We start from the raw sequence: 23,021 nt of genomic DNA on the forward strand, positions 1-23,021 counted from the left end.
GAAACTCGTGGATGCCTAGACCTCCATCACGGATTACAGCTAATTTTAGACTGTAGCCTCGACCTTGCTCACTAGGTTCTTGGGCTGATTATAATGCGTTACTGAAGTTTAGCTTCAACCGGGGCACGTGCTGTTTCTTTTGTATATGTAATTGCTTCCTGTTGAGGTTTAATTTTTGAAACAGGAGCATCGTGCCAAAATGAATCCTGCCTGCATATTTATCCACGAAGATGCCACCATGTTGTGCCATACCTCTACTCAACTGGAGTACTTTCTACTGGGTAGTCAGTAAGTGCTACCTCGTTGGGTAAATGTATGGTGCTTTTCCTACACTACAGCTGCGTAAAGGCCCAGAAGAGAAGTCTTCAGTGTCACCTGTGTCTGTGACTTTGCCACTGCGCTGATAGGCGCCGAGGTACCTCGAGTGAGCTGTCCATCACAGTGGGGGAAAGGGCGGGATAGGTTGCATAGCCTAGTGTGTGTGGGGAGGGGCCAAACTGGCGAGGCTTCTGTGCGTGTTCACTTGCCTCTTGTTTATGAAGGGTCAGAGACCGATTAGCGCAGCAAATGAGGAGAAAGCAGTCGGTGGTACCTCTTTGGGTGAATGTATTGTGCTTTTCCAGCACTGCAGCTGCGTAAAGGCCCAGAAGAGTTGTCTCGAGTGACCACGTGTGTCTGTAACTTTGCCACCGCGCCGTTTGGCGCCAAGGTCCCTCGAGTGAGCTGTCCATCACAGTGGGGGAAAGGGCGGGAAGAGGTTGCATAGCCTAGTGTGTGGGGCAGGGCCAAACGGGCCGGGCTTCTGTACGAGTTCACATGCCTCTTGTTTATAAAGGGTCAGAGACCATCAGAGCATCAGATGAGGAGAAATCAGCCTCCTGGTCACTGGAAGTACAGGAGGATTGCGCTCGAGAAACTCGTGGATGCCTAGACCTCCATCACGGATTACAGCTAATTGTAGACTGTAGCCTCACCTTGCTCACTAGGTTCTTGGGCTGATTATAATGCGTTACTGAAGTTTAGCTTCATCTGGGGCACGTGCTGTTTCTTTTGTATCTGTAAGTGCTTCCTGTTGAGGTTTAATTTTTGAAACAGGAGCATCGTGCCAAATAGAATCCTGCCTGCATATTTATCCACGAAGATGCCACCATGTTGTGCCATACCTCTACTCAACTGGAGTACTTTCTACTGGGTAGTCAGTAAGTGCTACCTCGTTGGGTAAATGTATGGTGCTTTTCCTACACTACAGCTGCGTAAAGGCCCAGAAGAGAAGTCTTCAGTGATCACCTGTGTCTGTGACTTTGCCACTGCGCTGATAGGCGCCGAGGTACCTCGAGTGAGCTGTCCATCACAGTGGGGGAAAGGGCGGGATAGGTTGCATAGCCTAGTCTGTGTGGGGAGGGGTTAAACTGGCGAGGCTTCTGTGCGAGTTCAAATGCCTCTTGTTTATGAAGGGTCAGAGACCGATCAGCTCAGTAAATGATAAGAAAGCAGTCGGTGGTACCTCTTTGGGTGAATATATTGTGCTTTTCCAGCACTGCAGCTGCGTGAAGGCCCAGAAGAGTTGTATTCAGGGATCACCTGTGTCTGTAACGTTGCCACTGCGCCGATAGGCGCCGAGGTACCTCGAGTGAGCAGTCCATCACAGTGGTGGAAAGGGCGGATAGGTTGCATAGCCTAGTGTGTGTGGGGAGGGGCTAAACTGGCGAGGCTTCTGTGCGTGTTCACTTGCCTCTTGTTTATGAAGGGTCAGAGACCGATTAGCGCAGCAAATGAGGAGAAAGCAGTCGGTGGTACCTCTTTGGGTGAATGTATTGTGCTTTTCCAGCACTGCAGCTGCGTAAAGGCCCAGAAGAGTTGTCTCGAGTGACCACGTGTGTCTGTAACTTTGCCACCGCGCCGTTTGGCGCCAAGGTCCCTCGAGTGAGCTGTCCATCACAGTGGGGGAAAGGGCGGGAAGAGGTTGCATAGCCTAGTGTGTGGGGCGGGGCCAAACGGGCGGGGCTTCTGTACGAGTTCACATGCCTCTTGTTTATAAAGGGTCAGAGACCATCAGAGCATCAGATGAGGAGAAATCAGCCTCCTGGTCACTGGAAGTACAGGAGGATTGCGCTCGAGAAACTCGTGGATGCCTAGACCTCCATCACGGATTACAGCTAATTGTAGACTGTAGCCTCGACCTTGCTCACTAGGTTCTTGGGCTGATTATAATGCGTTACTGAAGTTTAGCTTCATCCGGGGCACGTGCTGTTTCTTTTGTATCTGTAAGTGCTTCCTGTTGAGGTTTAATTTTTGAAACAGGAGCATCGTGCCAAAAGGAATCCTGCCTGCATATTTATCCACGAAGATGCCACCATGTTGTGCCATACCTCTACTCAACTGGAGTACTTTCTACTGGGTAGTCAGTAAGTGCTACCTCGTTGGGTAAATGTATGGTGCTTTTCCTACACTACAGCTGCGTAAAGGCCCAGAAGAGAAGTCTTCAGTGATCACCTGTGTCTGTGACTTTGCCACTGCGCTGATAGGCGCCGAGGTACCTCGAGTGAGCTGTCCATCACAGTGGGGGAAAGGGCGGGATAGGTTGCATAGCCTAGTCTGTGTGGGGAGGGGCCAAACTGGCGAGGCTTCTGTGCGTGTTCACTTGCCTCTTGTTTATGAAGGGTCAGAGACCGATTAGCGCAGCAAATGAGGAGAAAGCAGTCGGTGGTACCTCTTTGGGTGAATGTATTGTACTTTTCCAGCACTGCAGCTGCGTAAAGGCCCAGAAGAGTTGTCTCGAGTGACCACGTGTGTCTGTAACTTTGCCACCGCGCCGTTTGGCGCCAAGGTCCCTCGAGTGAGCTGTCCATCACAGTGGGGGAAAGGGCGGGAAGAGGTTGCATAGCCTAGTGTGTGGGGCGGGGCCAAACGGGCCGGGCTTCTGTACGAGTTCACATGCCTCTTGTTTACAAAGGGTCAGAGACCATCAGAGCATCAGATGAGGAGAAATCAGCCTCCTGGTCACTGGAAGTAAAGGAGGATTGCGCTCGAGAAACTCGTGGATGCCTAGACCTCCATCACGGATTACAGCTAATTGTAGACTGTAGCCTCGACCTTGCTCACTAGGTTCTTGGGCTGATTATAATGCGTTACTGAAGTTTAGCTTCATCCGGGGCACGTGCTGTTTCTTTTGTATCTGTAAGTGCTTCCTGTTGAGGTTTAATTTTTGAAACAGGAGCATCGTGCCAAATAGAATCCTGCCTGCATATTTATCCACGAAGATGCCACCATGTTGTGCCATACCTCTACTCAACTGGAGTACTTTCTACTGGGTAGTCAGTAAGTGCTACCTCGTTGGGTAAATGTATGGTGCTTTTCCTACACTACAGCTGCGTAAAGGCCCAGAAGAGAAGTCTTCAGTGATCACCTGTGTCTGTGACTTTGCCACTGCGCTGATAGGCGCCGAGGTACCTCGAGTGAGCTGTCCATCACAGTGGGGGAAAGGGCGGGATAGGTTGCATAGCCTAGTCTGTGTGGGGAGGGGTTAAACTGGCGAGGCTTCTGTGCGAGTTCACATGCCTCTTGTTTATGAAGGGTCAGAGACCGATCAGCTCAGTAAATGATAAGAAAGCAGTCGGTGGTACCTCTTTGGGTGAATGTATTGTGCTTTTCCAGCACTGCAGCTGCGTAAAGGCCCAGAAGAGAAGTCTTCAGTGATCACCTGTGTCTGTGACTTTGCCACTGCGCGGATAGGCGCCGAGGTACCTCGAGTGAGCTGTCCATCACAGTGGGGGAAAGGGCGGGATAGGTTGCATAGCCTAGTCTGTGTGGGGAGGGGTTAAACTGGCGAGGCTTCTGTGCGAGTTCACATGCCTCTTGTTTATGAAGGGTCAGAGACCGATCAGCTCAGTAAATGATAAGAAAGCAGTCGGTGGTACCTCTTTGGGTAAATGTATTGCGCTTTTCCAGCACTGCAGCTGCGTGAAGGCCCAGAAGAGTTGTATTCAGTGATCACCTGTGTCTGTGACTTTGCCACTGCGCTGATAGGCGCGAGGTACCTCGAGTGAGCTGTCCATCACAGTGGGGGAAAGGGCGGGATAGGTTGCATAGCCTAGTCTGTGTGGGGAGGGGTTAAACTGGCGAGGCTTCTGTGCGAGTTCAAATGTCTCTTGTTTATGAAGGGTCAGAGACCGATCAGCTCAGTAAATGATAAGAAAGCAGTCGGTGGTACCTCTTTGGGTGAATATATTGTGCTTTTCCAGCACTGCAGCTGCGTGAAGGCCCAGAAGAGTTGTATTCAGGGATCACCTGTGTCTGTAACGTTGCCACTGCGCCGATAGGCGCCGAGGTACCTCGAGTGAGCAGTCCATCACAGTGGTGGAAAGGGCGGATAGGTTGCATAGCCTAGTGTGTGTGGGGAGTGGCTAAACTGGCGAGGCTTCTGTGCGTGTTCACTTGCCTCTTGTTTATGAAGGGTCAGAGACCGATTAGCGCAGCAAATGAGGAGAAAGCAGTCGGTGGTACCTCTTTGGGTGAATGTATTGTGCTTTTCCAGCACTGCAGCTGCGTGAAGGCCCAGAAGAGTTGTCTCGAGTGACCACGTGTGTCTGTAACTTTGCCACCGCGCCGTTTGGCGCCAAGGTCCCTCGAGTGAGCTGTCCATCACAGTGGGGGAAAGGGCGGGATAGGTTGCATAGCCTAGACAGTGACTTTGCCACTGCGCTGATAGGCGCCGAGGTACCTCGAGTGAGCTGTCCATCACAGTGGGGGAAAGGGCGGGATAGGTTGCATAGCCTAGTCTGTGTGGGGAGGGGTTAAACTGGCGAGGCTTCTGTGCGAGTTCACATGCCTCTTGTTTATGAAGGGTCAGAGACCGATCAGCTCAGTAAATGATAAGAAAGCAGTCGGTGGTACCTCTTTGGGTGAATGTATTGTGCTTTTCCAGCACTGCAGCTGCGTAAAGGCCCAGAAGAGAAGTCTTCAGTGATCACCTGTGACTTTGCCACTGCGCTGATAGGCGCCGAGGTACCTCGAGTGAGCTGTCCATCACAGTGGGGGAAAGGGCGGGATAGGTTGCATAGCCTAGTCTGTGTGGGGAGGGGTTAAACTGGCGAGGCTTCTGTGCGAGTTCACATGCCTCTTGTTTATGAAGGGTCAGAGACCGATCAGCTCAGTAAATGATAAGAAAGCAGTCGGTGGTACCTCTTTGGGTAAATGTATTGCGCTTTTCCAGCACTGCAGCTGCGTGAAGGCCCAGAAGAGTTGTATTCAGTGATCACCTGTGTCTGTGACTTTGCCACTGCGCCGATATGCGCCGAGGTACCTCGAGGGAGCTGTCCATCAAAGTGGGGTAAAGGGCTGGATAGGTTGCATAGCCTAGTGTGTGTGGGGAGGGGCCAAACTGGCGAGGCTTCTGTGCGTGTTCACTTGCCTCTTGTTTATGAAGGGTCAGAGACTGATCAGCTCAGTAAATGATAAGAAAGCAGTCGGTGGTACCTCTTTGGGTAAATGTATTGTGCTTTTCCAGCACTGCAGCTGTGTGAAGGCCCAGAAGAGTTGTCTCGAGTGACCACGTGTGTCTGTAACTTTGCCACCGCGCCGTTTGGCGCCAAGGTCCCTCGAGTGAGCTGTCCATCACAGTGGGGGAAAGGGCGGGAAGAGGTTGCATAGCCTAGTGTGTGGGGCGGGGCCAAACGGGCGGGGCTTCTGTACGAGTTCACATGCCTCTTGTTTATAAAGGGTCAGAGACCATCAGAGCATCAGATGAGGAGAAATCAGCCTCCTGGTCACTGGAAGTACAGGAGGATTGCGCTCGAGAAACTCGTGGATGCCTAGACCTCCATCACGGATTACAGCTAATTTTAGACTGTAGCCTCGACCTTGCTCACTAGGTTCTTGGGCTGATTATAATGCGTTACTGAAGTTTAGCTTCAACCGGGGCACGTGCTGTTTCTTTTGTATATGTAATTGCTTCCTGTTGAGGTTTAATTTTTGAAACAGGAGCATCGTGCCAAAATGAATCCTGCCTGCATATTTATCCACGAAGATGCCACCATGTTGTGCCATACCTCTACTCAACTGGAGTACTTTCTACTGGGTAGTCAGTAAGTGCTACCTCGTTGGGTAAATGTATGGTGCTTTTCCTACACTACAGCTGCGTAAAGGCCCAGAAGAGAAGTCTTCAGTGTCACCTGTGTCTGTGACTTTGCCACTGCGCTGATAGGCGCCGAGGTACCTCGAGTGAGCTGTCCATCACAGTGGGGGAAAGGGCGGGATAGGTTGCATAGCCTAGTGTGTGTGGGGAGGGGCCAAACTGGCGAGGCTTCTGTGCGTGTTCACTTGCCTCTTGTTTATGAAGGGTCAGAGACCGATTAGCGCAGCAAATGAGGAGAAAGCAGTCGGTGGTACCTCTTTGGGTGAATGTATTGTGCTTTTCCAGCACTGCAGCTGCGTAAAGGCCCAGAAGAGTTGTCTCGAGTGACCACGTGTGTCTGTAACTTTGCCACCGCGCCGTTTGGCGCCAAGGTCCCTCGAGTGAGCTGTCCATCACAGTGGGGGAAAGGGCGGGAAGAGGTTGCATAGCCTAGTGTGTGGGGCAGGGCCAAACGGGCCGGGCTTCTGTACGAGTTCACATGCCTCTTGTTTATAAAGGGTCAGAGACCATCAGAGCATCAGATGAGGAGAAATCAGCCTCCTGGTCACTGGAAGTACAGGAGGATTGCGCTCGAGAAACTCGTGGATGCCTAGACCTCCATCACGGATTACAGCTAATTGTAGACTGTAGCCTCACCTTGCTCACTAGGTTCTTGGGCTGATTATAATGCGTTACTGAAGTTTAGCTTCATCTGGGGCACGTGCTGTTTCTTTTGTATCTGTAAGTGCTTCCTGTTGAGGTTTAATTTTTGAAACAGGAGCATCGTGCCAAATAGAATCCTGCCTGCATATTTATCCACGAAGATGCCACCATGTTGTGCCATACCTCTACTCAACTGGAGTACTTTCTACTGGGTAGTCAGTAAGTGCTACCTCGTTGGGTAAATGTATGGTGCTTTTCCTACACTACAGCTGCGTAAAGGCCCAGAAGAGAAGTCTTCAGTGATCACCTGTGTCTGTGACTTTGCCACTGCGCTGATAGGCGCCGAGGTACCTCGAGTGAGCTGTCCATCACAGTGGGGGAAAGGGCGGGATAGGTTGCATAGCCTAGTCTGTGTGGGGAGGGGTTAAACTGGCGAGGCTTCTGTGCGAGTTCAAATGCCTCTTGTTTATGAAGGGTCAGAGACCGATCAGCTCAGTAAATGATAAGAAAGCAGTCGGTGGTACCTCTTTGGGTGAATATATTGTGCTTTTCCAGCACTGCAGCTGCGTGAAGGCCCAGAAGAGTTGTATTCAGGGATCACCTGTGTCTGTAATGTTGCCACTGCGCCGATAGGCGCCGAGGTACCTCGAGTGAGCAGTCCATCACAGTGGTGGAAAGGGCGGATAGGTTGCATAGCCTAGTGTGTGTGGGGAGGGGCCAAACTGGCGAGGCTTCTGTGCGTGTTCACTTGCCTCTTGTTTATGAAGGGTCAGAGACCGATTAGCGCAGCAAATGAGGAGAAAGCAGTCGGTGGTACCTCTTTGGGTGAATGTATTGTGCTTTTCCAGCACTGCAGCTGCGTAAAGGCCCAGAAGAGTTGTCTCGAGTGACCACGTGTGTCTGTAACTTTGCCACCGCGCCGTTTGGCGCCAAGGTCCCTCGAGTGAGCTGTCCATCACAGTGGGGGAAAGGGCGGGAAGAGGTTGCATAGCCTAGTGTGTGGGGCGGGGCCAAACGGGCGGGGCTTCTGTACGAGTTCACATGCCTCTTGTTTATAAAGGGTCAGAGACCATCAGAGCATCAGATGAGGAGAAATCAGCCTCCTGGTCACTGGAAGTACAGGAGGATTGCGCTCGAGAAACTCGTGGATGCCTAGACCTCCATCACGGATTACAGCTAATTGTAGACTGTAGCCTCGACCTTGCTCACTAGGTTCTTGGGCTGATTATAATGCGTTACTGAAGTTTAGCTTCATCCGGGGCACGTGCTGTTTCTTTTGTATCTGTAAGTGCTTCCTGTTGAGGTTTAATTTTTGAAACAGGAGCATCGTGCCAAAATGAATCCTGCCTGCATATTTATCCACGAAGATGCCACCATGTTGTGCCATACCTCTACTCAACTGGAGTACTTTCTACTGGGTAGTCAGTAAGTGCTACCTCGTTGGGTAAATGTATGGTGCTTTTCCTACACTACAGCTGCGTAAAGGCCCAGAAGAGAAGTCTTCAGTGATCACCTGTGTCTGTGACTTTGCCACTGCGCTGATAGGCGCCGAGGTACCTCGAGTGAGCTGTCCATCACAGTGGGGGAAAGGGCGGGATAGGTTGCATAGCCTAGTCTGTGTGGGGAGGGGCCAAACTGGCGAGGCTTCTGTGCGTGTTCACTTGCCTCTTGTTTATGAAGGGTCAGAGACCGATTAGCGCAGCAAATGAGGAGAAAGCAGTCGGTGGTACCTCTTTGGGTGAATGTATTGTACTTTTCCAGCACTGCAGCTGCGTAAAGGCCCAGAAGAGTTGTCTCGAGTGACCACGTGTGTCTGTAACTTTGCCACCGCGCCGTTTGGCGCCAAGGTCCCTCGAGTGAGCTGTCCATCACAGTGGGGGAAAGGGCGGGAAGAGGTTGCATAGCCTAGTGTGTGGGGCGGGGCCAAACGGGCCGGGCTTCTGTACGAGTTCACATGCCTCTTGTTTATAAAGGGTCAGAGACCATCAGAGCATCAGATGAGGAGAAATCAGCCTCCTGGTCACTGGAAGTAAAGGAGGATTGCGCTCGAGAAACTCGTGGATGCCTAGACCTCCATCACGGATTACAGCTAATTGTAGACTGTAGCCTCGACCTTGCTCACTAGGTTCTTGGGCTGATTATAATGCGTTACTGAAGTTTAGCTTCATCCGGGGCACGTGCTGTTTCTTTTGTATCTGTAAGTGCTTCCTGTTGAGGTTTAATTTTTGAAACAGGAGCATCGTGCCAAATAGAATCCTGCCTGCATATTTATCCACGAAGATGCCACCATGTTGTGCCATACCTCTACTCAACTGGAGTACTTTCTACTGGGTAGTCAGTAAGTGCTACCTCGTTGGGTAAATGTATGGTGCTTTTCCTACACTACAGCTGCGTAAAGGCCCAGAAGAGAAGTCTTCAGTGATCACCTGTGTCTGTGACTTTGCCACTGCGCTGATAGGCGCCGAGGTACCTCGAGTGAGCTGTCCATCACAGTGGGGGAAAGGGCGGGATAGGTTGCATAGCCTAGTCTGTGTGGGGAGGGGTTAAACTGGCGAGGCTTCTGTGCGAGTTCACATGCCTCTTGTTTATGAAGGGTCAGAGACCGATCAGCTCAGTAAATGATAAGAAAGCAGTCGGTGGTACCTCTTTGGGTGAATGTATTGTGCTTTTCCAGCACTGCAGCTGCGTAAAGGCCCAGAAGAGAAGTCTTCAGTGATCACCTGTGTCTGTGACTTTGCCACTGCGCGGATAGGCGCCGAGGTACCTCGAGTGAGCTGTCCATCACAGTGGGGGAAAGGGCGGGATAGGTTGCATAGCCTAGTCTGTGTGGGGAGGGGTTAAACTGGCGAGGCTTCTGTGCGAGTTCACATGCCTCTTGTTTATGAAGGGTCAGAGACCGATCAGCTCAGTAAATGATAAGAAAGCAGTCGGTGGTACCTCTTTGGGTAAATGTATTGCGCTTTTCCAGCACTGCAGCTGCGTGAAGGCCCAGAAGAGTTGTATTCAGTGATCACCTGTGTCTGTGACTTTGCCACTGCGCTGATAGGCGCGAGGTACCTCGAGTGAGCTGTCCATCACAGTGGGGGAAAGGGCGGGATAGGTTGCATAGCCTAGTCTGTGTGGGGAGGGGTTAAACTGGCGAGGCTTCTGTGCGAGTTCAAATGTCTCTTGTTTATGAAGGGTCAGAGACCGATCAGCTCAGTAAATGATAAGAAAGCAGTCGGTGGTACCTCTTTGGGTGAATATATTGTGCTTTTCCAGCACTGCAGCTGCGTGAAGGCCCAGAAGAGTTGTATTCAGGGATCACCTGTGTCTGTAACGTTGCCACTGCGCCGATAGGCGCCGAGGTACCTCGAGTGAGCAGTCCATCACAGTGGTGGAAAGGGCGGATAGGTTGCATAGCCTAGTGTGTGTGGGGAGTGGCTAAACTGGCGAGGCTTCTGTGCGTGTTCACTTGCCTCTTGTTTATGAAGGGTCAGAGACCGATTAGCGCAGCAAATGAGGAGAAAGCAGTCGGTGGTACCTCTTTGGGTGAATGTATTGTGCTTTTCCAGCACTGCAGCTGCGTGAAGGCCCAGAAGAGTTGTCTCGAGTGACCACGTGTGTCTGTAACTTTGCCACCGCGCCGTTTGGCGCCAAGGTCCCTCGAGTGAGCTGTCCATCACAGTGGGGGAAAGGGCGGGATAGGTTGCATAGCCTAGACAGTGACTTTGCCACTGCGCTGATAGGCGCCGAGGTACCTCGAGTGAGCTGTCCATCACAGTGGGGGAAAGGGCGGGATAGGTTGCATAGCCTAGTCTGTGTGGGGAGGGGTTAAACTGGCGAGGCTTCTGTGCGAGTTCACATGCCTCTTGTTTATGAAGGGTCAGAGACCGATCAGCTCAGTAAATGATAAGAAAGCAGTCGGTGGTACCTCTTTGGGTGAATGTATTGTGCTTTTCCAGCACTGCAGCTGCGTAAAGGCCCAGAAGAGAAGTCTTCAGTGATCACCTGTGACTTTGCCACTGCGCTGATAGGCGCCGAGGTACCTCGAGTGAGCTGTCCATCACAGTGGGGGAAAGGGCGGGATAGGTTGCATAGCCTAGTCTGTGTGGGGAGGGGTTAAACTGGCGAGGCTTCTGTGCGAGTTCACATGCCTCTTGTTTATGAAGGGTCAGAGACCGATCAGCTCAGTAAATGATAAGAAAGCAGTGGGTGGTACCTCTTTGGGTAAATGTATTGCGCTTTTCCAGCACTGCAGCTGCGTGAAGGCCCAGAAGAGTTGTATTCAGTGATCACCTGTGTCTGTGACTTTGCCACTGCGCCGATATGCGCCGAGGTACCTCGAGGGAGCTGTCCATCAAAGTGGGGTAAAGGGCTGGATAGGTTGCATAGCCTAGTGTGTGTGGGGAGGGGCCAAACTGGCGAGGCTTCTGTGCGTGTTCACTTGCCTCTTGTTTATGAAGGGTCAGAGACTGATCAGCTCAGTAAATGATAAGAAAGCAGTCGGTGGTACCTCTTTGGGTGAATATATTGTGCTTTTCCAGCACTGCAGCTGCGTGAAGGCCCAGAAGAGTTGTATTCAGGGATCACCTGTGTCTGTAATGTTGCCACTGCGCCGATAGGCGCCGAGGTACCTCGAGTGAGCAGTCCATCACAGTGGTGGAAAGGGCGGATAGGTTGCATAGCCTAGTGTGTGTGGGGAGGGGCCAAACTGGTGAGGCTTCTGTGCGTGTTCACTTGCCTCTTGTTTATGAAGGGTCAGAGACCGATTAGCGCAGCAAATGAGGAGAAAGCAGTCGGTGGTACCTCTTTGGGTGAATGTATTGTGCTTTTCCAGCACTGCAGCTGCGTAAAGGCCCAGAAGAGTTGTCTCGAGTGACCACGTGTGTCTGTAACTTTGCCACCGCGCCGTTTGGCGCCAAGGTCCCTCGAGTGAGCTGTCCATCACAGTGGGGGAAAGGGCGGGAAGAGGTTGCATAGCCTAGTGTGTGGGGCGGGGCCAAACGGGCGGGGCTTCTGTACGAGTTCACATGCCTCTTGTTTATAAAGGGTCAGAGACCATCAGAGCATCAGATGAGGAGAAATCAGCCTCCTGGTCACTGGAAGTACAGGAGGATTGCGCTCGAGAAACTCGTGGATGCCTAGACCTCCATCACGGATTACAGCTAATTGTAGACTGTAGCCTCGACCTTGCTCACTAGGTTCTTGGGCTGATTATAATGCGTTACTGAAGTTTAGCTTCATCCGGGGCACGTGCTGTTTCTTTTGTATCTGTAAGTGCTTCCTGTTGAGGTTTAATTTTTGAAACAGGAGCATCGTGCCAAAATGAATCCTGCCTGCATATTTATCCACGAAGATGCCACCATGTTGTGCCATACCTCTACTCAACTGGAGTACTTTCTACTGGGTAGTCAGTAAGTGCTACCTCGTTGGGTAAATGTATGGTGCTTTTCCTACACTACAGCTGCGTAAAGGCCCAGAAGAGAAGTCTTCAGTGATCACCTGTGTCTGTGACTTTGCCACTGCGCTGATAGGCGCCGAGGTACCTCGAGTGAGCTGTCCATCACAGTGGGGGAAAGGGCGGGATAGGTTGCATAGCCTAGTCTGTGTGGGGAGGGGTTAAACTGGCGAGGCTTCTGTGCGAGTTCACATGCCTCTTGTTTATGAAGGGTCAGAGACCGATCAGCTCAGTAAATGATAAGAAAGCAGTCGGTGGTACCTCTTTGGGTGAATGTATTGTGCTTTTCCAGCACTGCAGCTGCGTAAAGGCCCAGAAGAGAAGTCTTCAGTGATCACCTGTGTCTGTGACTTTGCCACTGCGCTGATAGGCGCCGAGGTACCTCGAGTGAGCTGTCCATCACAGTGGGGGAAAGGGCGGGATAGTTTGCATAGCCTAGACAGTGACTTTGCCACTGCGCTGATAGGCGCCGAGGTACCTCGAGTGAGCTGTCCATCACAGTAGGGGAAAGGGCGGGATAGGTTGCATAGCCTAGTCTGTGTGGGGAGGGGTTAAACTGGCAAGGCTTCTGTGCGAGTTCACATGCCTCTTGTTTATGAAGGGTCAGAGACCGATCAGCTCAGTAAATGATAAGAAAGCAGTCGGTGGTACCTCTTTGGGTAAATGTATTGCGCTTTTCCCGCACTGCAGCTGCGTGAAGGCCCAGAAGAGTTGTATTCAGTGATCACCTGTGTCTGTGACTTTGCCACTGCGCCGATATGCGCCGAGGTACCTCGAGGGAGCTGTCCATCAAAGTGGGGTAAAGGGCTGGATAGGTTGCATAGCCTAGTGTGTGTGGGGAGGGGCCAAACTGGCGAGGCTTCTGTGCGTGTTCACTTGCCTCTTGTTTATGAAGGGTCAGAGACTGATCAGCTCAGTAAATGATAAGAAAGCAGTCGGTGGTACCTCTTTGGGTAAATGTATTGTGCTTTTCCAGCACTGCAGCTGCGTGAAGGCCCAGAAGAGTTGTCTCGAGTGACCACGTGTGTCTGTAACTTTGCCACCGCGCCGTTTGGCGCCAAGGTCCCTCGAGTGAGCTGTCCATCACAGTGGGGGAAAGGGCGGGAAGAGGTTGCATAGCCTAGTGTGTGGGGCGGGGCCAAACGGGCGGGGCTTCTGTACGAGTTCACATGCCTCTTGTTTATAAAGGGTCAGAGACCATCAGAGCATCAGATGAGGAGAAATCAGCCTCCTGGTCACTGGAAGTACAGGAGGATTGCGCTCGAGAAACTCGTGGATGCCTAGACCTCCATCACGGATTACAGCTAATTGTAGACTGTAGCCTCGACCTTGCTCACTAGGTTCTTGGGCTGATTATAATGCGTTACTGAAGTTTAGCTTCAACCGGGGCACGTGCTGTTTCTTTTGTATATGTAAGTGCTTCCTGTTGAGGTTTAATTTTTGAAACAGGAGCATCGTGCCAAAATGAATCCTGCCTGCATATTTATCCACGAAGATGCCACCATGTTGTGCCATACCTCTACTCAACTGGAGTACTTTCTACTGGGTAGTCAGTAAGTGCTACCTCGTTGGGTAAATGTATGGTGCTTTTCCTACACTACAGCTGCGTAAAGGCCCAGAAGAGAAGTCTTCAGTGATCACCTGTGTCTGTGACTTTGCCACTGCGCTGATAGGCGCCGAGGTACCTCGAGTGAGCTGTCCATCACAGTGGGGGAAAGGGCGGGATAGGTTGCATAGCCTAGTCTGTGTGGGGAGGGGTTAAACTGGCGAGGCTTCTGTGCGTGTTCACTTGCCTCTTGTTTATGAAGGGTCAGAGACCGATTAGCGCAGCAAATGAGGAGAAAGCAGTCGGTGGTACCTCTTTGGGTGAATGTATTGTGCTTTTCCAGCACTGCAGCTGCGTAAAGGCCCAGAAGAGTTGTCTCGAGTGACCACGTGTGTCTGTAACTTTGCCACCGCGCCGTTTGGCGCCAAGGTCCCTCGAGTGAGCTGTCCATCACAGTGGGGGAAAGGGCGGGAAGAGGTTGCATAGCCTAGTGTGTGGGGCGGGGCCAAACGGGCCGGGCTTCTGTACGAGTTCACATGCCTCTTGTTTATAAAGGGTCAGAGACCATCAGAGCATCAGATGAGGAGAAATCAGCCTCCTGGTCACTGGAAGTACAGGAGGATTGCGCTCGAGAAACTCGTGGATGCCTAGACCTCCATCACGGATTACAGCTAATTGTAGACTGTAGCCTCGACCTTGCTCACTAGGTTCTTGGGCTGATTATAATGCGTTACTGAAGTTTAGCTTCATCCGGGGCACGTGCTGTTTCTTTTGTATCTGTAAGTGCTTCCTGTTGAGGTTTAATTTTTGAAACAGGAGCATCGTGCCAAAATGAATCCTGCCTGCATATTTATCCACGAAGATGCCACCATGTTGTGCCATACCTCTACTCAACTGGAGTACTTTCTACTGGGTAGTCAGTAAGTGCTACCTCGTTGGGTAAATGTATGGTGCTTTTCCTACACTACAGCTGCGTAAAGGCCCAGAAGAGAAGTCTTCAGTGATCACCTGTGTCTGTGACTTTGCCACTGCGCTGATAGGCGCCGAGGTACCTCGAGTGAGCTGTCCATCACAGTGGGGGAAAGGGCGGGATAGGTTGCATAGCCTAGTGTGTGTGGGGAGGGGCCAAACTGGCGAGGCTTCTGTGCGTGTTCACTTGCCTCTTGTTTATGAAGGGTCAGAGACCGATTAGCGCAGCAAATGAGGAGAAAGCAGTCGGTGGTACCTCTTTGGGTGAATGTATTGTGCTTTTCCAGCACTGCAGCTGCGTAAAGGCCCAGAAGAGTTGTCTCGAGTGACCACGTGTGTCTGTAACTTTGCCACCGCGCCGTTTGGCGCCAAGGTCCCTCGAGTGAGCTGTCCATCACAGTGGGGGAAAGGGCGGGAAGAGGTTGCATAGCCTAGTGTGTGGGGCGGGGCCAAACGGGCCGGGCTTCTGTACGAGTTCACATGCCTCTTGTTTATAAAGGGTCGGAGACCATCAGAGCATCAGATGAGGAGAAATCAGCCTCCTGGTCACTGGAAGTACAGGAGGATTGCGCTCGAGAAACTCGTGGATGCCTAGACCTCCATCACGGATTACAGCTAATTGTAGACTGTAGCCTCGACCTTGCTCACTAGGTTCTTGGGCTGATTATAATGCGTTACTGAAGTTTAGCTTCATCCGGGGCACGTGCCGTTTCTTTTGTATCTGTAAGTGCTTCCTGTTGAGGTTTAATTTTTGAAACAGGAGCATCGTGCCAAATAGAATCCTGCCTGCATATTTATCCACGAAGATGCCACCATGTGCCATACCTCTACTCAACTGGAGTACTTTCTACTGGGTAGTCAGTAAGTGCTACCTCGTTGGGTAAATGTATGGTGCTTTTCCTACACTACAGCTGCGTAAAGGCCCAGAAGAGAAGTCTTCAGTGATCACCTGTGTCTGTGACTTTGCCACTGCGCTGATAGGCGCCGAGGTACCTCGAGTGAGCTGTCCATCACAGTGGGGGAAAGGGCGGGATAGGTTGCATAGCTTAGTCTGTGTGGGGAGGGGTTAAACTGGCGAGGCTTCTGTGCGAGTTCACATGCCTCTTGTTTATGAAGGGTCAGAGACTGATCAGCTCAGTAAATGATAAGAAAGCAGTCGGTGGTACCTCTTTGGGTAAATGTATTGTGCTTTTCCAGCACTGCAGCTGTGTGAAGGCCCAGAAGAGTTGTCTCGAGTGACCACGTGTGTCTGTAACTTTGCCACCGCGCCGTTTGGCGCCAAGGTCCCTCGAGTGAGCTGTCCATCACAGTGGGGGAAAGGGCGGGAAGAGGTTGCATAGCCTAGTGTGTGGGGCGGGGCCAAACGGGCGGGGCTTCTGTACGAGTTCACATGCCTCTTGTTTATAAAGGGTCAGAGACCATCAGAGCATCAGATGAGGAGAAATCAGCCTCCTGGTCACTGGAAGTACAGGAGGATTGCGCTCGAGAAACTCGTGGATGCCTAGACCTCCATCACGGATTACAGCTAATTTTAGACTGTAGCCTCGACCTTGCTCACTAGGTTCTTGGGCTGATTATAATGCGTTACTGAAGTTTAGCTTCAACCGGGGCACGTGCTGTTTCTTTTGTATATGTAAGTGCTTCCTGTTGAGGTTTAATTTTTGAAACAGGAGCATCGTGCCAAAATGAATCCTGCCTGCATATTTATCCACGAAGATGCCACCATGTTGTGCCATACCTCTACTCAACTGGAGTACTTTCTACTGGGTAGTCAGTAAGTGCTACCTCGTTGGGTAAATGTATGGTGCTTTTCCTACACTACAGCTGCGTAAAGGCCCAGAAGAGAAGTCTTCAGTGTCACCTGTGTCTGTGACTTTGCCACTGCGCTGATAGGCGCCGAGGTACCTCGAGTGAGCTGTCCATCACAGTGGGGGAAAGGGCGGGATAGGTTGCATAGCCTAGTGTGTGTGGGGAGGGGCCAAACTGGCGAGGCTTCTGTGCGTGTTCACTTGCCTCTTGTTTATGAAGGGTCAGAGACCGATTAGCGCAGCAAATGAGGAGAAAGCAGTCGGTGGTACCTCTTTGGGTGAATGTATTGTGCTTTTCCAGCACTGCAGCTGCGTAAAGGCCCAGAAGAGTTGTCTCGAGTGACCACGTGTGTCTGTAACTTTGCCACCGCGCCGTTTGGCGCCAAGGTCCCTCGAGTGAGCTGTCCATCACAGTGGGGGAAAGGGCGGGAAGAGGTTGCATAGCCTAGTGTGTGGGGCGGGGCCAAACGGGCCGGGCTTCTGTACGAGTTCACATGCCTCTTGTTTATAAAGGGTCAGAGACCATCAGAGCATCAGATGAGGAGAAATCAGCCTCCTGGTCACTGGAAGTACAGGAGGATTGCGCTCGAGAAACTCGTGGATGCCTAGACCTCCATCACGGATTACAGCTAATTGTAGACTGTAGCTTCGACCTTGCTCACTAGGTTCTTGGGCTGATTATAATGCGTTACTGAAGTTTAGCTTCATCCGGGGCACGTGCTGTTTCTTTTGTATCTGTAAGTGCTTCCTGTTGAGGTTTAATTTTTGAAACAGGAGCATCGTGCCAAATAGAATCCTGCCTGCATATTTATCCACGAAGATGCCACCATGTTGTGCCATACCTCTACTCAACTGGAGTACTTTCTACTGGGTAGTCAGTAAGTGCTACCTCGTTGGGTAAATGTATGGTGCTTTTCCTACACTACAGCTGCGTAAAGGCCCAGAAGAGAAGTCTTCAGTGATCACCTGTGTCTGTGACTTTGCCACTGCGCTGATAGGCGCCGAGGTACCTCGAGTGAGCTGTCCATCACAGTGGGGGAAAGGGCGGGATAGGTTGCATAGCCTAGTCTGTGTGGGGAGGGGTTAAACTGGCGAGGCTTCTGTGCGAGTTCAAATGCCTCTTGTTTATGAAGGGTCAGAGACCGATCAGCTCAGTAAATGATAAGAAAGCAGTCGGTGGTACCTCTTTGGGTGAATATATTGTGCTTTTCCAGCACTGCAGCTGCGTGAAGGCCCAGAAGAGTTGTATTCAGGGATCACCTGTGTCTGTAACGTTGCCACTGCGCCGATAGGCGCCGAGGTACCTCGAGTGAGCAGTCCATCACAGTGGTGGAAAGGGCGGATAGGTTGCATAGCCTAGTGTGTGTGGGGAGGGGCTAAACTGGCGAGGCTTCTGTGCGTGTTCACTTGCCTCTTGTTTATGAAGGGTCAGAGACCGATTAGCGCAGCAAATGAGGAGAAAGCAGTCGGTGGTACCTCTTTGGGTGAATGTATTGTGCTTTTCCAGCACTGCAGCTGCGTAAAGGCCCAGAAGAGTTGTCTCGAGTGACCACGTGTGTCTGTAACTTTGCCACCGCGCCGTTTGGCGCCAAGGTCCCTCGAGTGAGCTGTCCATCACAGTGGGGGAAAGGGCGGGAAGAGGTTGCATAGCCTAGTGTGTGGGGCGGGGCCAAACGGGCGGGGCTTCTGTACGAGTTCACATGCCTCTTGTTTATAAAGGGTCAGAGACCATCAGAGCATCAGATGAGGAGAAATCAGCCTCCTGGTCACTGGAAGTACAGGAGGATTGCGCTCGAGAAACTCGTGGATGCCTAGACCTCCATCACGGATTACAGCTAATTGTAGACTGTAGCCTCGACCTTGCTCACTAGGTTCTTGGGCTGATTATAATGCGTTACTGAAGTTTAGCTTCATCCGGGGCACGTGCTGTTTCTTTTGTATCTGTAAGTGCTTCCTGTTGAGGTTTAATTTTTGAAACAGGAGCATCGTGCCAAAAGGAATCCTGCCTGCATATTTATCCACGAAGATGCCACCATGTTGTGCCATACCTCTACTCAACTGGAGTACTTTCTACTGGGTAGTCAGTAAGTGCTACCTCGTTGGGTAAATGTATGGTGCTTTTCCTACACTACAGCTGCGTAAAGGCCCAGAAGAGAAGTCTTCAGTGATCACCTGTGTCTGTGACTTTGCCACTGCGCTGATAGGCGCCGAGGTACCTCGAGTGAGCTGTCCATCACAGTGGGGGAAAGGGCGGGATAGGTTGCATAGCCTAGTCTGTGTGGGGAGGGGCCAAACTGGCGAGGCTTCTGTGCGTGTTCACTTGCCTCTTGTTTATGAAGGGTCAGAGACCGATTAGCGCAGCAAATGAGGAGAAAGCAGTCGGTGGTACCTCTTTGGGTGAATGTATTGTACTTTTCCAGCACTGCAGCTGCGTAAAGGCCCAGAAGAGTTGTCTCGAGTGACCACGTGTGTCTGTAACTTTGCCACCGCGCCGTTTGGCGCCAAGGTCCCTCGAGTGAGCTGTCCATCACAGTGGGGGAAAGGGCGGGAAGAGGTTGCATAGCCTAGTGTGTGGGGCGGGGCCAAACGGGCCGGGCTTCTGTACGAGTTCACATGCCTCTTGTTTACAAAGGGTCAGAGACCATCAGAGCATCAGATGAGGAGAAATCAGCCTCCTGGTCACTGGAAGTAAAGGAGGATTGCGCTCGAGAAACTCGTGGATGCCTAGACCTCCATCACGGATTACAGCTAATTGTAGACTGTAGCCTCGACCTTGCTCACTAGGTTCTTGGGCTGATTATAATGCGTTACTGAAGTTTAGCTTCATCCGGGGCACGTGCTGTTTCTTTTGTATCTGTAAGTGCTTCCTGTTGAGGTTTAATTTTTGAAACAGGAGCATCGTGCCAAATAGAATCCTGCCTGCATATTTATCCACGAAGATGCCACCATGTTGTGCCATACCTCTACTCAACTGGAGTACTTTCTACTGGGTAGTCAGTAAGTGCTACCTCGTTGGGTAAATGTATGGTGCTTTTCCTACACTACAGCTGCGTAAAGGCCCAGAAGAGAAGTCTTCAGTGATCACCTGTGTCTGTGACTTTGCCACTGCGCTGATAGGCGCCGAGGTACCTCGAGTGAGCTGTCCATCACAGTGGGGGAAAGGGCGGGATAGGTTGCATAGCCTAGTCTGTGTGGGGAGGGGTTAAACTGGCGAGGCTTCTGTGCGAGTTCACATGCCTCTTGTTTATGAAGGGTCAGAGACCGATCAGCTCAGTAAATGATAAGAAAGCAGTCGGTGGTACCTCTTTGGGTGAATGTATTGTGCTTTTCCAGCACTGCAGCTGCGTAAAGGCCCAGAAGAGAAGTCTTCAGTGATCACCTGTGTCTGTGACTTTGCCACTGCGCGGATAGGCGCCGAGGTACCTCGAGTGAGCTGTCCATCACAGTGGGGGAAAGGGCGGGATAGGTTGCATAGCCTAGTCTGTGTGGGGAGGGGTTAAACTGGCGAGGCTTCTGTGCGAGTTCACATGCCTCTTGTTTATGAAGGGTCAGAGACCGATCAGCTCAGTAAATGATAAGAAAGCAGTCGGTGGTACCTCTTTGGGTAAATGTATTGCGCTTTTCCAGCACTGCAGCTGCGTGAAGGCCCAGAAGAGTTGTATTCAGTGATCACCTGTGTCTGTGACTTTGCCACTGCGCTGATAGGCGCGAGGTACCTCGAGTGAGCTGTCCATCACAGTGGGGGAAAGGGCGGGATAGGTTGCATAGCCTAGTCTGTGTGGGGAGGGGTTAAACTGGCGAGGCTTCTGTGCGAGTTCAAATGTCTCTTGTTTATGAAGGGTCAGAGACCGATCAGCTCAGTAAATGATAAGAAAGCAGTCGGTGGTACCTCTTTGGGTGAATATATTGTGCTTTTCCAGCACTGCAGCTGCGTGAAGGCCCAGAAGAGTTGTATTCAGGGATCACCTGTGTCTGTAACGTTGCCACTGCGCCGATAGGCGCCGAGGTACCTCGAGTGAGCAGTCCATCACAGTGGTGGAAAGGGCGGATAGGTTGCATAGCCTAGTGTGTGTGGGGAGTGGCTAAACTGGCGAGGCTTCTGTGCGTGTTCACTTGCCTCTTGTTTATGAAGGGTCAGAGACCGATTAGCGCAGCAAATGAGGAGAAAGCAGTCGGTGGTACCTCTTTGGGTGAATGTATTGTGCTTTTCCAGCACTGCAGCTGCGTGAAGGCCCAGAAGAGTTGTCTCGAGTGACCACGTGTGTCTGTAACTTTGCCACCGCGCCGTTTGGCGCCAAGGTCCCTCGAGTGAGCTGTCCATCACAGTGGGGGAAAGGGCGGGATAGGTTGCATAGCCTAGACAGTGACTTTGCCACTGCGCTGATAGGCGCCGAGGTACCTCGAGTGAGCTGTCCATCACAGTGGGGGAAAGGGCGGGATAGGTTGCATAGCCTAGTCTGTGTGGGGAGGGGTTAAACTGGCGAGGCTTCTGTGCGAGTTCACATGCCTCTTGTTTATGAAGGGTCAGAGACCGATCAGCTCAGTAAATGATAAGAAAGCAGTCGGTGGTACCTCTTTGGGTGAATGTATTGTGCTTTTCCAGCACTGCAGCTGCGTAAAGGCCCAGAAGAGAAGTCTTCAGTGATCACCTGTGACTTTGCCACTGCGCTGATAGGCGCCGAGGTACCTCGAGTGAGCTGTCCATCACAGTGGGGGAAAGGGCGGGATAGGTTGCATAGCCTAGTCTGTGTGGGGAGGGGTTAAACTGGCGAGGCTTCTGTGCGAGTTCACATGCCTCTTGTTTATGAAGGGTCAGAGACCGATCAGCTCAGTAAATGATAAGAAAGCAGTCGGTGGTACCTCTTTGGGTAAATGTATTGCGCTTTTCCAGCACTGCAGCTGCGTGAAGGCCCAGAAGAGTTGTATTCAGTGATCACCTGTGTCTGTGACTTTGCCACTGCGCCGATATGCGCCGAGGTACCTCGAGGGAGCTGTCCATCAAAGTGGGGTAAAGGGCTGGATAGGTTGCATAGCCTAGTGTGTGTGGGGAGGGGCCAAACTGGCGAGGCTTCTGTGCGTGTTCACTTGCCTCTTGTTTATGAAGGGTCAGAGACTGATCAGCTCAGTAAATGATAAGAAAGCAGTCGGTGGTACCTCTTTGGGTAAATGTATTGTGCTTTTCCAGCACTGCAGCTGTGTGAAGGCCCAGAAGAGTTGTCTCGAGTGACCACGTGTGTCTGTAACTTTGCCACCGCGCCGTTTGGCGCCAAGGTCCCTCGAGTGAGCTGTCCATCACAGTGGGGGAAAGGGCGGGAAGAGGTTGCATAGCCTAGTGTGTGGGGCGGGGCCAAACGGGCGGGGCTTCTGTACGAGTTCACATGCCTCTTGTTTATAAAGGGTCAGAGACCATCAGAGCATCAGATGAGGAGAAATCAGCCTCCTGGTCACTGGAAGTACAGGAGGATTGCGCTCGAGAAACTCGTGGATGCCTAGACCTCCATCACGGATTACAGCTAATTTTAGACTGTAGCCTCGACCTTGCTCACTAGGTTCTTGGGCTGATTATAATGCGTTACTGAAGTTTAGCTTCAACCGGGGCACGTGCTGTTTCTTTTGTATATGTAATTGCTTCCTGTTGAGGTTTAATTTTTGAAACAGGAGCATCGTGCCAAAATGAATCCTGCCTGCATATTTATCCACGAAGATGCCACCATGTTGTGCCATACCTCTACTCAACTGGAGTACTTTCTACTGGGTAGTCAGTAAGTGCTACCTCGTTGGGTAAATGTATGGTGCTTTTCCTACACTACAGCTGCGTAAAGGCCCAGAAGAGAAGTCTTCAGTGTCACCTGTGTCTGTGACTTTGCCACTGCGCTGATAGGCGCCGAGGTACCTCGAGTGAGCTGTCCATCACAGTGGGGGAAAGGGCGGGATAGGTTGCATAGCCTAGTGTGTGTGGGGAGGGGCCAAACTGGCGAGGCTTCTGTGCGTGTTCACTTGCCTCTTGTTTATGAAGGGTCAGAGACCGATTAGCGCAGCAAATGAGGAGAAAGCAGTCGGTGGTACCTCTTTGGGTGAATGTATTGTGCTTTTCCAGCACTGCAGCTGCGTAAAGGCCCAGAAGAGTTGTCTCGAGTGACCACGTGTGTCTGTAACTTTGCCACCGCGCCGTTTGGCGCCAAGGTCCCTCGAGTGAGCTGTCCATCACAGTGGGGGAAAGGGCGGGAAGAGGTTGCATAGCCTAGTGTGTGGGGCAGGGCCAAACGGGCCGGGCTTCTGTACGAGTTCACATGCCTCTTGTTTATAAAGGGTCAGAGACCATCAGAGCATCAGATGAGGAGAAATCAGCCTCCTGGTCACTGGAAGTACAGGAGGATTGCGCTCGAGAAACTCGTGGATGCCTAGACCTCCATCACGGATTACAGCTAATTGTAGACTGTAGCCTCACCTTGCTCACTAGGTTCTTGGGCTGATTATAATGCG

This window comes from Lissotriton vulgaris, chromosome 8 (assembly GCF_964263255.1).
Source record: "Lissotriton vulgaris chromosome 8, aLisVul1.2, whole genome shotgun sequence".
NCBI lineage: Eukaryota > Metazoa > Chordata > Amphibia > Caudata > Salamandridae > Lissotriton > Lissotriton vulgaris.